General features: G+C 42.0%; 1 protein-coding gene across 1 annotated transcript in view; it reads left to right on the plus strand.

Moving 5' to 3' along the window:
* The first annotated feature begins 2103 nt into the window (after positions 1 to 2103).
* The window catches only part of CTXND2 (cortexin domain containing 2), a 30342-nt gene continuing 17952 nt past the window's right edge, over positions 2104 to 14493 (plus strand). Inside the window, exon 1 of the mRNA XM_063626199.1 lies at positions 2104 to 2281. The gene's annotated coding sequence lies outside the window, so the exon portion shown is untranslated. The remainder of the gene's footprint in view (positions 2282 to 14493) is intronic.

Raw genomic sequence — 14493 nt, forward strand, 5'->3', positions numbered from 1 at the left:
GACCTCAGGTAATCCACCCGCCTCGGCCTCCCAAGGTGCTGGGATTGCAGGCGTTAGCCACCATCCCCGGCCTAAAAACTGAGATATTGTTTTTAGCCAATTAGCTCAACAAATATTTCAGAGACTCTGAGTAACTTATATTGGTGAAGCTATGAAAAAAAAGAAAAGGCACTTTCATGCCTATTTGATTGGAGTGTAAATTACTATAACCTTTTAGTGTGTAATTTGGTAATATCTATTAAAATTCCAAATGTGCATATCCTACAACCTAGCATTTACATTTTCAATATTTGGAGGAATTTATTCCACAAAAACATTTCCACAAGTGCCCAGAGAAAGATATATACAAGGCTGTCACTCCAGCCTGGGTGACAGAGTGAGACTCTATCTCAAAAAAAAAAAAAAAAAAAATATATATATATATATATGTATATACACACACACACAAGGATATTTATTGCAATGTTGCTATAATAAGAAATTTGAAACAATACAAGAGCCCACCAATAGAGAAAATGGACTACTTGAGTACTCAGCAGCCATTAAAAAGAATAAAGCAGATTTTTTTTTTTTTTTTTTGAGATGGAGTCTGGCTCTGTCGCCCAGGCTGGAGTGCAGTGGCACAATCTTGGCTCACTGCAACCTCTGCCTCCCGAGTAGTGGGGACCACAGGCGCACACCACCATACCCAGCCAATTTTTGTATTTTTAGTAGAGATGGGGTTTTGCCATGTTGGCCAGGCTGGTCTCTAACTTCCAACTTCAAGTGATCCACCTGCCTCAGCCTCCGAAAGTGCTGGGATTACTGGCATGAGCCACCATGCCTGGCCTAGTTTTGACTTTTTTTTTTTTTTTTTTTTTGTGAGACGGAGTCTGGCTCTGTCGCCCAGGCTGGAGTGCAGTGGCACGATCTCAGCTCACTGCAAGCTGTGCCTCTCGGGTTCACGCCATTCTCCTGCCTCAGCCTCCCAAGTAGCTGGGACTACAGGTGCCCGCCACCACGCCCAGCTTATTTTTCATATTTTTAGTAGAGACGGGATCTCACTGTGTTAGCCAGGATGGTCTCGATCTCCTGACCTTGTGATCCGCCTGTCGCTGCCTCCTAAAGTGCTGGGATTACAAGCGTGAGCCACCGTGCCCGGCCTGACTTTTTAAATCAAATGTGTCAAGTAAATTCTTCTGAGGAAAGAGGGAAAACATTTTAAAGCATCACTAATCCTGTTGACAAGTAGTTCCCAAACTTAAGCATACATCACAATCACCTAGAGAAGCTAGTTAAAACACATATGCCACAGGAGGTGGTGGTGCATGCCTGTAGTCCCAGCTACTAGGGAGGCTGAGGCAGGAGGATCACTTGAGCCCAGGAGTTTGAGGCTGTAGTGCACTGTGATTCACCTATGAATAGCCACTGCACTCCAGCCTGGGCAACATAGTGAGACCCCATCTCTTAAATACACACACACACACACACACACACACAGGCCAACACCCCCAACATTTCTTATTCATTAGGACCAGGATAAGGGTCCAAGAATTTGCATTTCTAGCAAGTCCCTGGGAGATGCTGCTAATTCAGAGACCTGTTGCATAGACCAAAAAGTTGGCTACCAATCCATCCTCTACCACTCATGTGATCCTACTTAGAAGTTTTTACCTGAGACCGGGCGTAGTGGCTCACGCCTGTAATCCCAGCACTTTGGGAGGCCAAGAGGGGCGGAACACAAGGTCAGGAGTTTGAGACCAGCCTGGCCAATATGGTGAAACCCCATCTCTACTAAAAATACAAAAATTAGCTAGGCATGGTGGCATGCACCTGTAGTCCCAGCTACTTGGGAGGCTGAGGCAGAAGATCTCTTGAATCCGGGAGGCAGAGGTTGCAGTGAGCCAAGATTGCACCACTGCACTCCAGCCTGGGCAACAGAGCAAGACGCCGTCTCAAAAAAAAAAAAGAAAAGAAATAAATTTTTACCTGAGCTTTTAATGGTGGCTGTCCTAGCCCTGGCAGAGTTGTGGAAATATTCCTCCACTGATCTAGGCTCCAATTTAATCTAGTGGGATCATTTTCTCAGTATGGGAGTGTCTGAAACTTGATCCTGTTTCAATTGAACTATTCGTGAAGCTTCTGAGTTCAGCGTGGGAGTGGGGAAGGGAGAGAGCTACCAACCACTCTCCTTTTGTGGGAAGAGGTTGATAAAAACAGAGGCTGCCAAGAGATGTACTTGAGTAGGAGGAGACTGCCCTGGCAACAGGTGAATGTAGCCTTGGATATCCGCTCTCAGAAGGTAAGTAACTACCCACATTGCCTTCCTGGTGGAGTTTTCACTGGGAGAAATTCCAATAATTCTTCTGAGTTTAATAGCACCTTGCTATGAACTTGGGAAATCGTGGGGAAATGACTGAAGGAAGTAAAGAGCTTTATTATTATTATTATTATTAGAGGCAGGATCTTGCTGTGTTGTCCAGACTGAACTCAAACTCCTGGTCTCAAAAAACCCATCTGTCTCAGCCCAAGACCTTTCTCATTAGAGCTTTTTACGAAAAGTTAAACTTTCGTCTGAGAAGGGATGTCTTGAGCATAGTCTCTTTTTGAGGAAAGTTGGGGGGACTTCTGATTAGTCCTATTAGCCAGAGAGTGTCTTTGATTTTAAGGATTATAGTAAAAAAAAGCTGCATTATTGTGTTTCTTCACCATCATCTCTCTCTTTGCACCAAACTTATGGCCAGGAGAGAAAAACTGGGTCTTTTTAGTATTTTGGTCTTCTTCAAGAATGGCAGGGCATTGCAGGTGGGAAGAATGAAGTGATCTGGAAAAGGAACACAGAGAAAGGAAAAGGTAATGGATCTTTCTGGAACTGAAAGTGGAATTGATGTTGCCAAGGATTTGTAAATGCCGTTATTCTGATTCTTACTTTAGTAGGCCCAAATTTAACATAAACCAATAGCTTCACACTACACCTCCTTTCTCCTACTGTAATCCTAAGAAGTGCTGCTAGTCATCTCAAACAAAACAAGAACCTTAAAAGCCACTTAAAAAAAAAAATTCTAGGACAGGTATTCTCTTTGGAAAACAGATTTTAGCTCTACCATTTTTGAAAGTGTATTTCTCAAGAAAAGCTATTTTGCCTAAGAAGTAAATTTGTTGTGACTTTTCCCCCCATTTTGAAAACATTTTACCTAATTTTTTTTTTTTTTTTTTTTGGAGACAGTCTCACTGTGTCGCCTAGGCTGGTGTGCAGTGGCGCAATCTTGGCTCAATACAACCTCAGCCTCCCAGGTTCAAGCAATTCTCCTGCCTCAGCCTCCCGAGTAGCTGGGACTACAGGCATGCACCACCATGCCTGGCTAATTTTTTGTACTTTTTAGTAGAGACAGGGTTTCACCATGTTGGCCAGGCTGGTCTCGAACTCCTGACCAAAGGTGATCCACCCAACCTCAGCCTCCCAAAGTGTTGGGATTACAGGGGTGAGCCACTGCACCCGGCCCTAATTTTGTATTTTAAATATTTTATTCTTTCCTTAAAGAGAGACCCCCATGTTGTATAAACTTTAGGCCATACAAAATCTGGATCACTGCATATGAAAATGAGTAAAAAATATACATGGCATACTTAGAAAAAAAACAGCATTTTTCTTTCTAATAAGAATTTATTTATGTATTTATTTATTTATTTATTTATTGAGACAGGGGCTTGCTTTGTCATCCAGGCTGGAGTGCAGTGGTGCGATCATGGCTCAGTGCAACCTTGACCTCCTGGGCTCAATCGATCCTCCCACATCAGCCTCCTGAGTAGCTGGGAGGGCCTACAGGTGCGTGCTACCATGCCAGGCTAATTTGTTTTTGTTTTTGTTTTTGTTTTTTTGTAGAGATGGGGTCTTGCTATTCGAGAGACTGGTCTGGAATTCCTGGGCTCAAGCAATCCACCCGCCTCAGCCTCTCAAAGGGCTGGGATTATAGGAATGAGTCACCGTGTCTAGCCAATCTCACTCTACTTCTGAATTCCAGTCCCACATTTTAGCCTCCTGAGCATATTGTATCAGTGCATTTAAATTCAGCCTACCCCAGATTGATTTCATCCTAGTACCTTAAAATATCTGCCACTCCTCTGGGCGCAGTGGCTCACGCCTGTAATCCCAGCACTCTGGGAGGCCAAGGCGGGCGGATCACGAGGTCAGGAGATCGAGACCAGCCTGGCTAACACGATGAGACCCCGTCTCTACTAAAAAATAGAAAAACTTAGCCAGGTGTGGCAGCGGGCACCTGTAGTCCCAGCTACTCGGGAGGCTGAGGCAGGAGAATGGCGTGAACCTGGGAGACAGAGCTTACAGTAAGCCGAGATCGCACCACTGCACTCCAGCCTGGGCGACACAGCAAGACTCTGTCTCAAAAAAAAAAAAAAAAAGCAACTCCTAAAATAAATAATTCTATGAATGGCAACATTTTTCTTTCAGCTTTCCAAATTCAAGCCCAAGAGTTTTCTTTATCACTTCCTTCTTCTTCCCACTACATGTCCATTTAATTTCTAGGTAGTCACAAATTCTCTTTCACAATCTCACATCCATTCTTTCCTTTCTGTTACTCACTGTGTTATCCTAGCCCTTGTTTCCCCTTGTTGAGACTGCTAAAACTCCTCTTGTTGTTTTCACCCTATAGTGTGTGTTAGCTCCAATACTTTTTATGCACTCTTGCCAGTTATCTTCCTGAAGTATGGCTTTGATCATTTACCTGCCTGAATTCAACAAGTATGAACTGTTGTACGCACTATGTGCCAGACACCAATAGAGATTCATATTAATTCATTCATGTAGGCATATTAAATACATAAAATATGCCAGCCCTCCCCAGGCACTGAAGCCATGCTATGAATGGAACAGACGCCTAGAGCTTACATTCTAGTTAGAATCAATGGGATACACAGTAAGATATGGCCCCCTGCTCCCAAAATGTTTATCTGCTCAAAACCTTCCATTGCTTCCCGATACCTGAAAGAACAAAATTCAATGTCCTTGCCCTGACTTTCAAGGTTCAGTATGGTCCTGTCTTAAGCAACAGAAGTATAGTATCTAGATGAATAGTCTTGAGTTTGCATGCATCTTGTATTCTGTATCAGGCACCACATTTTAAAAGAAATATAGACACACTAGAAAATCTTCAGTAGAAAAAGGGTAGAGTGGTAGACCACATCCTCTGAGAAACCAATCAAACGTACTTAATAGCTATTTTTAAATTACTGAAACTCTTGTGTATGGAAAAGATATGTGTTGCCTTATACAGTCCTAAGTTAAAAGTGAAGCTGTACTAAGAAGACAGATTTGGCTCAAGGTAAAAAATTACTGCCTTCCAGAACCTTCTGAAATAGACAGCCAGGAGATAGTCAGTGCCCAGCTCCTGTCACACAAGGAGCTCAAGCAGGGGCTTTACAGGAATGATTAGAAGGTGGTACAAGATGACCTTTAAAGTTTCCTTCCAATGTGAGATTTTATTTATTTATTTATTTATTGAGATGGAATTTTGCTCTTGTTGCACAGGCTGGAGTGCAATGGCACATTCTTGGTTCACTGCAACCTCGGCCTCCCGGGTTCAAGCGATTATCCTGCCTCAGCCTCCCAAGTGGCTGACATTACAGGCATGTGCCACCACGCCTGGCTAATTTTGTATTTTTAGTAGAGACGGGGTTTCTCCATGTTGGTTAGACTGGTCTTGAACTCCCAACCTCAGGTGATCCACCCGCCTCGGCACCCCAAAGTGCTGGGATTACAGATGAGAGCCACCGCGCCTGGCCCAATGTGAAATTTTATACCCTTCACTTTCATGCATTGTGAGTTCTGCCATATTAAATTAAGCATCATTTTCCAAAAAGCTTCAATGCTTCCTGTCTCCATCACTATTCCTTTATTTGGAGTGCTCTTTTCTTGTTCCAAATACAGCTCAGCCATCACCTCTTCAAAGACTTCTATAACTAATACCACTCCCAGCTGAGTTTATTAATTGATAAAGGTTGTACTGTTCATACCCTACACCCAAGAGAAGCAGCATGTTCCTTCTGACATTGGAGTTTCCACATTGACAAACATTTCCTACAGGAAATGGATGTTTGCTCTGTAGAAACTCATACTGATATAGAAGAATATCAGGTTAATTGTTGCTTCATGTATGCTACACATTCCTGCCTATCTGATATTTCTTTTCTTTCTTTATTTTTTGAGACGGAGTCTCACTCTGTTGCCCAGGCTGAAGTGCAGTGGCATGATCTCAGCTCACTACAACCTCCGCCTCTCGGGTTCACACCATTCTCCTGCCTCAGCCTCCCGAGTAGCTAGGACTGCAGGCACCTGCCACCATACCTGGCTAATTTTTCACATTTTTAGTAGAGACAGGGTTTCACCGTGTTAGCCAGGATAGTCTCCATCTCCTGACCTCGTGATCCACCCGCCTCGGCCTCCCGAAGTGCTGGGATTACAGGCATGAGCCACTGCGACCGGCCTTATCCGATATTTCTAACACAAACATCTAATGATGTAATTTTCATGTTTACAAGCTTTCCAATGGCTCCCCACTGATTACAAAGCTGAGTCCGGAGTGTTTAATATGCAACACAAGGTCCCTTGTGAGCTGCCTTTGCTACCAATCCTATCTATTCAGTAAAATATATCTCAAAGGCTTACTGAACAATTGCTGTTTCTCAAACATACTATATTGTCCTCCCTTAAACCTTCATATCTTTACTTGGAATATCTTCTGTCCTTCTCCCCTTTCCCACTTTTAGCTGCCAGATAAACTCATTCTTAGCACTCAATTCAATTCGTGTGTTGGCCTCTTCAGTAAAACCTCCCTTGATTCTTCCCTTTGGGCTTCTTTCTCACTTTACCCAGCAAATTGCTTTGGAATTATTTGCTTTCAGGAAGTACATGGTTTTTTTTTTATTTTTCTCTTTAACTTTATAAGATTCAGACAGTTTACTTAGTATAAAATTATACTAGAAATTTGTGATAAGGAGAATAAATGACAGGAAATCAAAGAAAGATGGAAGTCTCTTGAAATGCACTAATTTGGCCGGGCGCGGTGGCTCACGCTTATAATCCCAGCACTTTGGGAGGCCAAGGTGGGTGGATCACGAGGTCAGGAGATCGAGACCACAGTGAAACCCCGTCTCTACTAAAAATACAAAAAATTGGCCGGGCGAGGTGGCGGGCGCCTGTAGTCCCAGCTACTCGGAGAGGCTGAGGCAGGAGAATGGCGTGAACCCGGGAGGCGGAGCTTGCAGTGAGCCGAGATCGCGCCACTGCACTCCAGCCTGGGCGACAGAGCAAGACTCTGCCTCAAGAAAAAAAAAAAAAAAAAAAAAAAAAGAAATGCACTAATTGAGAGAAGGTGGAAAATTAATAAAATATTCAGGCTGAAGAAGTCTAGTGAGATCTGCAAGTGCCAAGGTAAAACAAGATGTCCTTTTTGAGGAACGTAATGATGAATAATGAGAAAATATGTGCCTGAAGTAATAAAGATATGTCATATTTTCTTCTAAAGGTTTTTAAGTTTGCCTTTTACATATAACTAAATGCAATTTTTAAATATCCTATTTTCCGGTATCTTATCGAATAGTTCATGCTTTTCCTGTGACCAACAATACTCACTGTGTTATAATTCAAGTTTCTATAAATGTGTGATTTGCCTCTGGGCTCTCTAGGGGTATCTATGCCCGCATACCTACCCCGTTGTCATAAACCCTATAGCTTTATAATAAACCTTGATTGCTGATAAGGAAAATCTCTGTACCCTATTCTTTTTCTTCAGAATGTCTTCTTCTTTTTTTTTTTTTTTTTTTTTTTTTATTGAGACAGGGTCTTGCTTTATCATCCAGCCTGGATTGCAGTGGTATGAAATGAACTCGGCTCACTGCAGCCTGAACGTTCCTGGCTTAAGAGGTCCTCCCACCGCAGCCTCCCACGTAGCTGGGATTACAGGTGCCCACCACCAGGCCCAGCTAATTTTTGTAGTTTTTGTAGAGATGGGGTTTTATCATGTTGCTCAGGCTGGTCTTGAACTCCTGACCTCAGGAGATCTGTCAGCCTCAACCTCCCAAAGTGCTGGGACTACAGGCGTGAGCCACCATGCCTGGCTTCTATTTTCTCTATCCTTGAGCCTTTGGGTTCCTACATATGTTTAAGAAAATTGATTTGTCAGTTCTCTCAAAAAATCCTGATGGGATTTTGGTGGAGTTGCATTGTATCCATAGATCAACCTGGGGAGAACTAACTACTATGCTGAATCCACAAACATAATATATTCCTTCGTTTGCTTAAGCGTTCTTTAATGACTATCAGTTAAGTTTGGTAATTGTTTCCAAACTGGTCCTATTCAACTTTTGTTAAACTTATTTTTAAATATCTTACATATTTTTAATGCCATTGTAAATGATGCTTTTTAAAAAATTACATTTTCTTGTGTGTTGCTGGTATTTAGAAATATAATTGACTTATGTATCTTATCCAGCCACCTTGCTAAGCTCTAATTATCTCATATTTTTCTTTAGACTCATCTGCGGGCAATGACGTCTGTGAATAGTAAACTTTTGTTTTCTTCTTTTTCAATCCATTTTTTTTTCATCTTATCTTACTGCACTGGCTAGGACTTCCAGAATTATGTTACATAAAAGTTAATATAGTGAACATTTTTGTTTGGTTCCTGATTTTAAAAGGAAAATCTTTCAACTGTTGATCATTAAGTAGTAGGTTTGCTATAGTTTTTTTTTGTTGTTGTTATTTGGACAGGCTGTCACTCTGTCACCCAGGCTGGAAGACAGTGATGCTATCATGATTCACTATAGCCTTGACCTCCGGGCTTCAAGTGATCATCCCACTTCAGCCTCCTGAGTAGCTGGAAGTACAGACATGCACCATCTTGCCTGGCTAATTTTTAAATTTTTTTAGAGAGACAGGTCTTACTATGTTGCCCGGGCTGGTCTCAAACTCCTAGCCTCAAGCAATCCTGCTGCCTCAGCCTCCCAAAATGCTGGGATTACAGGTATGAGCCACCATACCCAGCCTATACATTTTTTATGGATACCCCCACTTATGCCTAGTGTTCCATTATTGGAACCCTAAGCATGTGGGAGTTATTTATGTCCTACTGCTCAAGGTCATCACCAAAGTCTGATTGCAAAAATTCAAAAAATTGCACCCTTGGGCATAAATGGGTTAAAGGAGCTCCTTTCTATCCCTATTTTGCTAAGAATATTAACATAGTTGTTTTATATTAGTATCATTTTTTTTTCTTTTTTTTTAACCAGAGATGGGGTCTCACTATGTTGCTCAGGCTGGTCTCGAATTCCTGGACTCAGGCAATCCTCCTGTCTTGGCTAGTATTAAGTTTTATCAAATGCTTTTTCTGCAATCATTGAGGTAATTTTTTCATTTAATCTATATACTAAATGTCACTTACAGGTTTTCTCATGTAAACTACACTTGCATTTCTGGGAAAAACTCAGCTTGGTATTTGTGTCAATCAGGATTTATTTGCAGGAAATAGAAACTTTCTAGTTATTTAAAACAGAAGTAGGATTCTTAGTTACACATGACTGAAAAGCCCAACTTAAATGGGATTAAAGACTACAATGGAAAAATATGAATTTGCTAATTATAGGGCACAAGGTTTTATAGATGTTCAATAAATCAAGCTTGTTCATTGTATTATTCAAATATTCTATATCTTCACTGATTTTTGCCTAGTCAACCTATTAATACTTGAGAAGAATGTGTGTTCTATCTACCATAATGGTGGTTTATATCTATTTCTCTCTAGAGTTCTATTGCTTTCTTATTTATCTTAAGACTGTTTTATTAGATGCATATAATGTATTTATTTATTGATTTTATTTATCAGGTACAAGTGCAGATTTCTCACATGCATATATCAATGTGATAAAGTCTGGACTTTCAGTGTACCCATGTAGGTACCTATAACTTAGAACTGTTATATCTTCCTACTGAATTGAACCCTTGATCATTATTTATTAATCCTCTCTATCCTTAATTATGCTTTCTGTGGCCAGGCACAGTGGTTCATGCCTGTAATCCCAGCATGGTGGGAGGCTGAGGGGGGCGGATCACCTGAGGTCAGGAGTTTGAGACCAGCCTGGCCAACATGGTGAAACCCCATCTCTACTAAAAATAAAAAATTAGCCGGATGCGGTGGCGCGCCTGTAGTCTCAGCTACTCAGGAGGCTGAGGCAGGAGAATCGCTTGAACCATGAGGAGGAGGTTGTAGTGAGCTGAGATCACACCACTGCGCCCCAGCCTGGGTGACACAGTGAGACTCCGTCCCTCCCAAAAAAAAACATATGTATATATACACACATATATATAATGCTTTTTGTATTTAGTTCTATTTTGTCTGATATTAATATAGCTCCTCAATTTCATTTTGGCTAGTCTTTACCAAATATGCCTTTTTCTATCCCTTTTATTTTCAACCTTTCCATGTCTTTAAATTTTAGGTGAATTTTTAAAAAATAGACTATAGCTAGATTGGGGCCAAGACCAAAGAATGGGTTTGTCATTTTTTGTCTGCCCAACATCCAACTACCCTTCCTGTTTGGGGAAATCTTTTTTTTCTTTTTTTTTCTTTTGTGTGACGAAGTCTCTTTCTTTTGCCCAGGCTGGAGTGCAGAGACGCGATCTCAGCTCACTACAACCTCCACCTCTCAGGTTCAAGTGATCTTCCTACCTCAGCATCCCAAGTATCTGGGATTATAGGTGCGCACCACTACGCCCAGCTAATGTTTGTATTTTTAGTAGAGATGGGCTTTCACTATGTTGACTAGGCTGGTCTTGAACTCCTGACCTCAAGTGATCCACCTGCCTCGACCTCCCAGTGTTGGGATTACAGGTGTGAGCCACTGCACCTGGCCATGAAGAAATCTTTCTTTACATGAATCTGTGAGAAACAATTCCCACTGCGGAGGCCTAGAGAAATCAAATATTCCCTCTTCCACCCTCTGGCAGCCAAGGTGTTAGTGCATGACTCAGCCTTGACTAGTCAGATGCTCTAGCCAAAGACTAGAATATTGAATGACACAAAGATGACACAATTTATAATTCAGCCATGCCAGAGGCAGCAGTATCCAATGACAGTAGCAGCAGTGCTCGGCAACAGCAGTGTCCGGTGGTGGCAATGTCTAATGCCAGCATTGCCCTAACCAGACTTTTCCTGTGCTCTCCCTGGCTATGGTTCCTGATGGCTGGCTTCTCTTGATTTCTGTCTGTTTATAAGACTAGTTCTCTGAGAGCTATCTGAACTCTTTACACTAAATATATTTTCTGTTTAACGGAGAATCCATTCCTGTTGCTTGCAAACAAGAATCCTCAACTGATATAAAAGTGTTCTTTTTTCCCCTGGAAAGGAGCAGGAGAGATGATAGGTAGGGGGAATATGTGAGGTTTGAATTTGCTGGAGCCATTCTTGATACCGTAAGGGAAGCCAAACTGGGGATTAAATCAACATAGAAGAAAGGCAGGGTTAAGAAAAGCCATAGACACATAAAGGCAGAACCCTGATACTTTGAATCACTGGATTCAGCCATAGCTAAAGGTAGCCTCACTCTGGACTTTTTGGCCATATGAGTAAATAAATTCCATTTTATTTTTAAATCTCATGTGACTGGGCTTTTCTGTCACTTGCAACCAAAAGCATCCTACCTGATACCTTTCTGTTCTGCCTGTGAAAAGGAATCCCTCACTTAATTCTGCAAATAGGCTTTCAGCTGCATTCTACTTCTCTTCTTTCTTTCCTAGTTGAACTTCTCATAAATGATTTAAAATCTTAGTGTCTTTATTTCCTCACTGCCCTTTGCTGCTTTATCCACTAAAATCTGGATTCCTTCTTTACTACTCTAACACTATTTCCTTTTAGATCACCAGTAGTCTCCTCCTGTCTTAATTCAGTGCCAACACCATATCCCCAAGTAATTCATTCGTTCAACAAAGTTTTACATACCTACTCTAGAAACATATAGGGCTACATTCATTCATTGAACAAATATTTATTGAACATCTAATATATCCCAGACTTTTAGGATAAACAAATTCTATATGATCCCTACTCTCATAAAGGATTACAATTTTATCAGCCAGTACAGACTAAAGTAATATAATAAATTATAGTGAATATTACTGAAAGATCTCCCTAGAAAATTAATATTTAAGCAAAGCCTAGAAGTTGAATATAGAGGGAAGAGAATAACACAAAGAGAATGTTAAAGGAAAAGGCTTGAAGGCAAAGGGGAAGAGAGGGGCATGCAAAATTCATGGAACTGTGAGAAGCCTACCATTGCCAGGTCAGAAAGTACAAGGGACAGAGAGGTAAGAAATAAGGTTAGCATAAATTGTCAAGAGCCTTGGAGCCCCATTAAGACAGTGGGAAGCTGAAAACGGATTTTGATCAGATGACTGATCAATTTGCATTTATTAAAAATCACTTTGTGGTTTGGAGGGGAATAAGAGTGTTTTCAGGAAATCAGAGTGTATTTACAGGAGTCTGGCATTTGATGGCCTGGAGTACAGAGGTGGCTGGAAAGAAACAGAGAAGAAAATGTATGTGAGAAATATTTTGGAAATAGGCCCAAAATAATTTTTTTTTCTTTTTTTTGGAACAGGGTCTCACTGTCGCCCAGGCTGGAGTGCAGTGGCACAATATTGGCTCACTGCAATCTCTACTTCCCAGGCTCAAGTGATTCTCCAGCCTCAGCCTCCCAAGTAGCTGGGTCTTTAGGCATGAGCCACCACACCAGCTAACTTTTGTATGGTTTGTAGAAATGGGGTTTCTCCATGTTGCCTAGGCTGGTCTCGAACTCCTAAGCTCAAGCGATCCACCTGCCTCAGCCTCCCAAGTGCTGGGATTACAGGCATGAGCCACCACAGGCCAGCCTCCAAAAGGTATTAATAGATACAGGGAGTGAGAAATCGCTGCAATTTTGAATGCGAAAATGCATATGACCTTGTTCTGAAAGAGCACTGTAGAAAGGACAAGATACATAAACAATGTGATATATCTATAAATAATATATATATGCACCCAAAGGGTGGCACACATATTTACCAATATTTCCATACTTTTTAGCCATTGGGAGGAACTCTGGACCACTTTTCTCTCATCCTAGGTCTTAGGACAACTTCCTTGCAATTCTCTGGCAAGGTACAACTCTGTACCATAATGACCACAACTCATGATATTGTTTCACAGAGCAGTTTAGCTCTGCATCATCCCAATTAACTCTTTACCAAACAAGATTTTAGCTTTGCTTGTGTATAACCAAAACACCCATTAAACCATTTTTCAAAACAAATCTATTGGCTTTTTTCTATTTAAGAGATGTGGTCTTGCTTTGTTGCCCATGCTAGCCTCAAACTCCTGGGCTCAAGCAATCCTCCCAAGAAGTTGGCACTGTAGATGTGGGTTTTTTTTTTTTTTTTTTTTGTCTTTCTAGGATGATGTTCAGGGCACTTTCCCTCATGATGTGCTTTTTATAGGTTTCTCAGAAATTCCCCCATTAAGGTTATTTATCTGCAGATACCTCAGAGTCAATCTCCTTCTTCCGATTGGTCTTTACAATGCTGATGAGTCTAATATATTTACCTCTAGCCACATTCTGTTAAAGTAACTTCATCCTAAGTTGAATTCCACCTAAGAGGAAGCCCTCTTGGGTGGAATCTTCTTTTATATGACCCCAGACTGGACCCTATCTGTGGAGTCCATATCTGGCCTTCAAGATTTAAAAAATCCCCCTTGCTGGCCGGGCGTGGTGGCTCACGCTTGTAATCCCAGCATGTTGGGAGGTCAAGGCGGGCGGATCACAAGGTCAAGAGATCGAGACCATCCTGGCCAACATGGCAAAACCCTGTCCCTACTAAAAATACAAAAATTAGCTGGGCGTGGTGGTGCCCGCCTGTAGTCCCAGCTACTCAGGAGACTGAGGCAGAAGAATTGCTCGAACCCGGGAAGCAGAGGTTGCAGTGAGCCGAGATCGCGCCACTGCACTTCAGCCTGGCCACAGAGCAAGACTCCGTCTCAAAAAAAAAAAAAAAAAAAGAAAGAAAGAAAGGTGGGGCGGGGGGCCCTGGGCACGGTGGCTCACGCCTGTAATCCCAACACTTTGGGAAGCCCAGGCGGGCGGATCACGAGGTCAGGAGACCGAGACCATCCTGGCTAACATGGTGAAACCCTGTCTCTACTAAAAATACAAAAAAAAAATTAGCTGGGCGTGGTGGCCGGCGCCTGTAGTCCCAGCTACTCGGGTGGCTGAGGCAGGAGAATGGCATGAACCCGGGAGGCGGAGCTTGCAGTGAGCTGAGATCATGCCACTGCACTCCAGCCTGGGCAACAGAGCAAGACTCCGTCTCAAAAATAAATAAATAAATAAATAATAAACTCCAAAAAGTCCAAGCATGGTGGCTCACACCTGTAATCCCAGTGCTTTGGGAGGGCTGGGTGAGAGGATCACTTG

This window comes from Symphalangus syndactylus, chromosome 12, assembly GCF_028878055.3.
Source record: "Symphalangus syndactylus isolate Jambi chromosome 12, NHGRI_mSymSyn1-v2.1_pri, whole genome shotgun sequence".
Taxonomy (NCBI): domain Eukaryota; kingdom Metazoa; phylum Chordata; class Mammalia; order Primates; family Hylobatidae; genus Symphalangus; species Symphalangus syndactylus.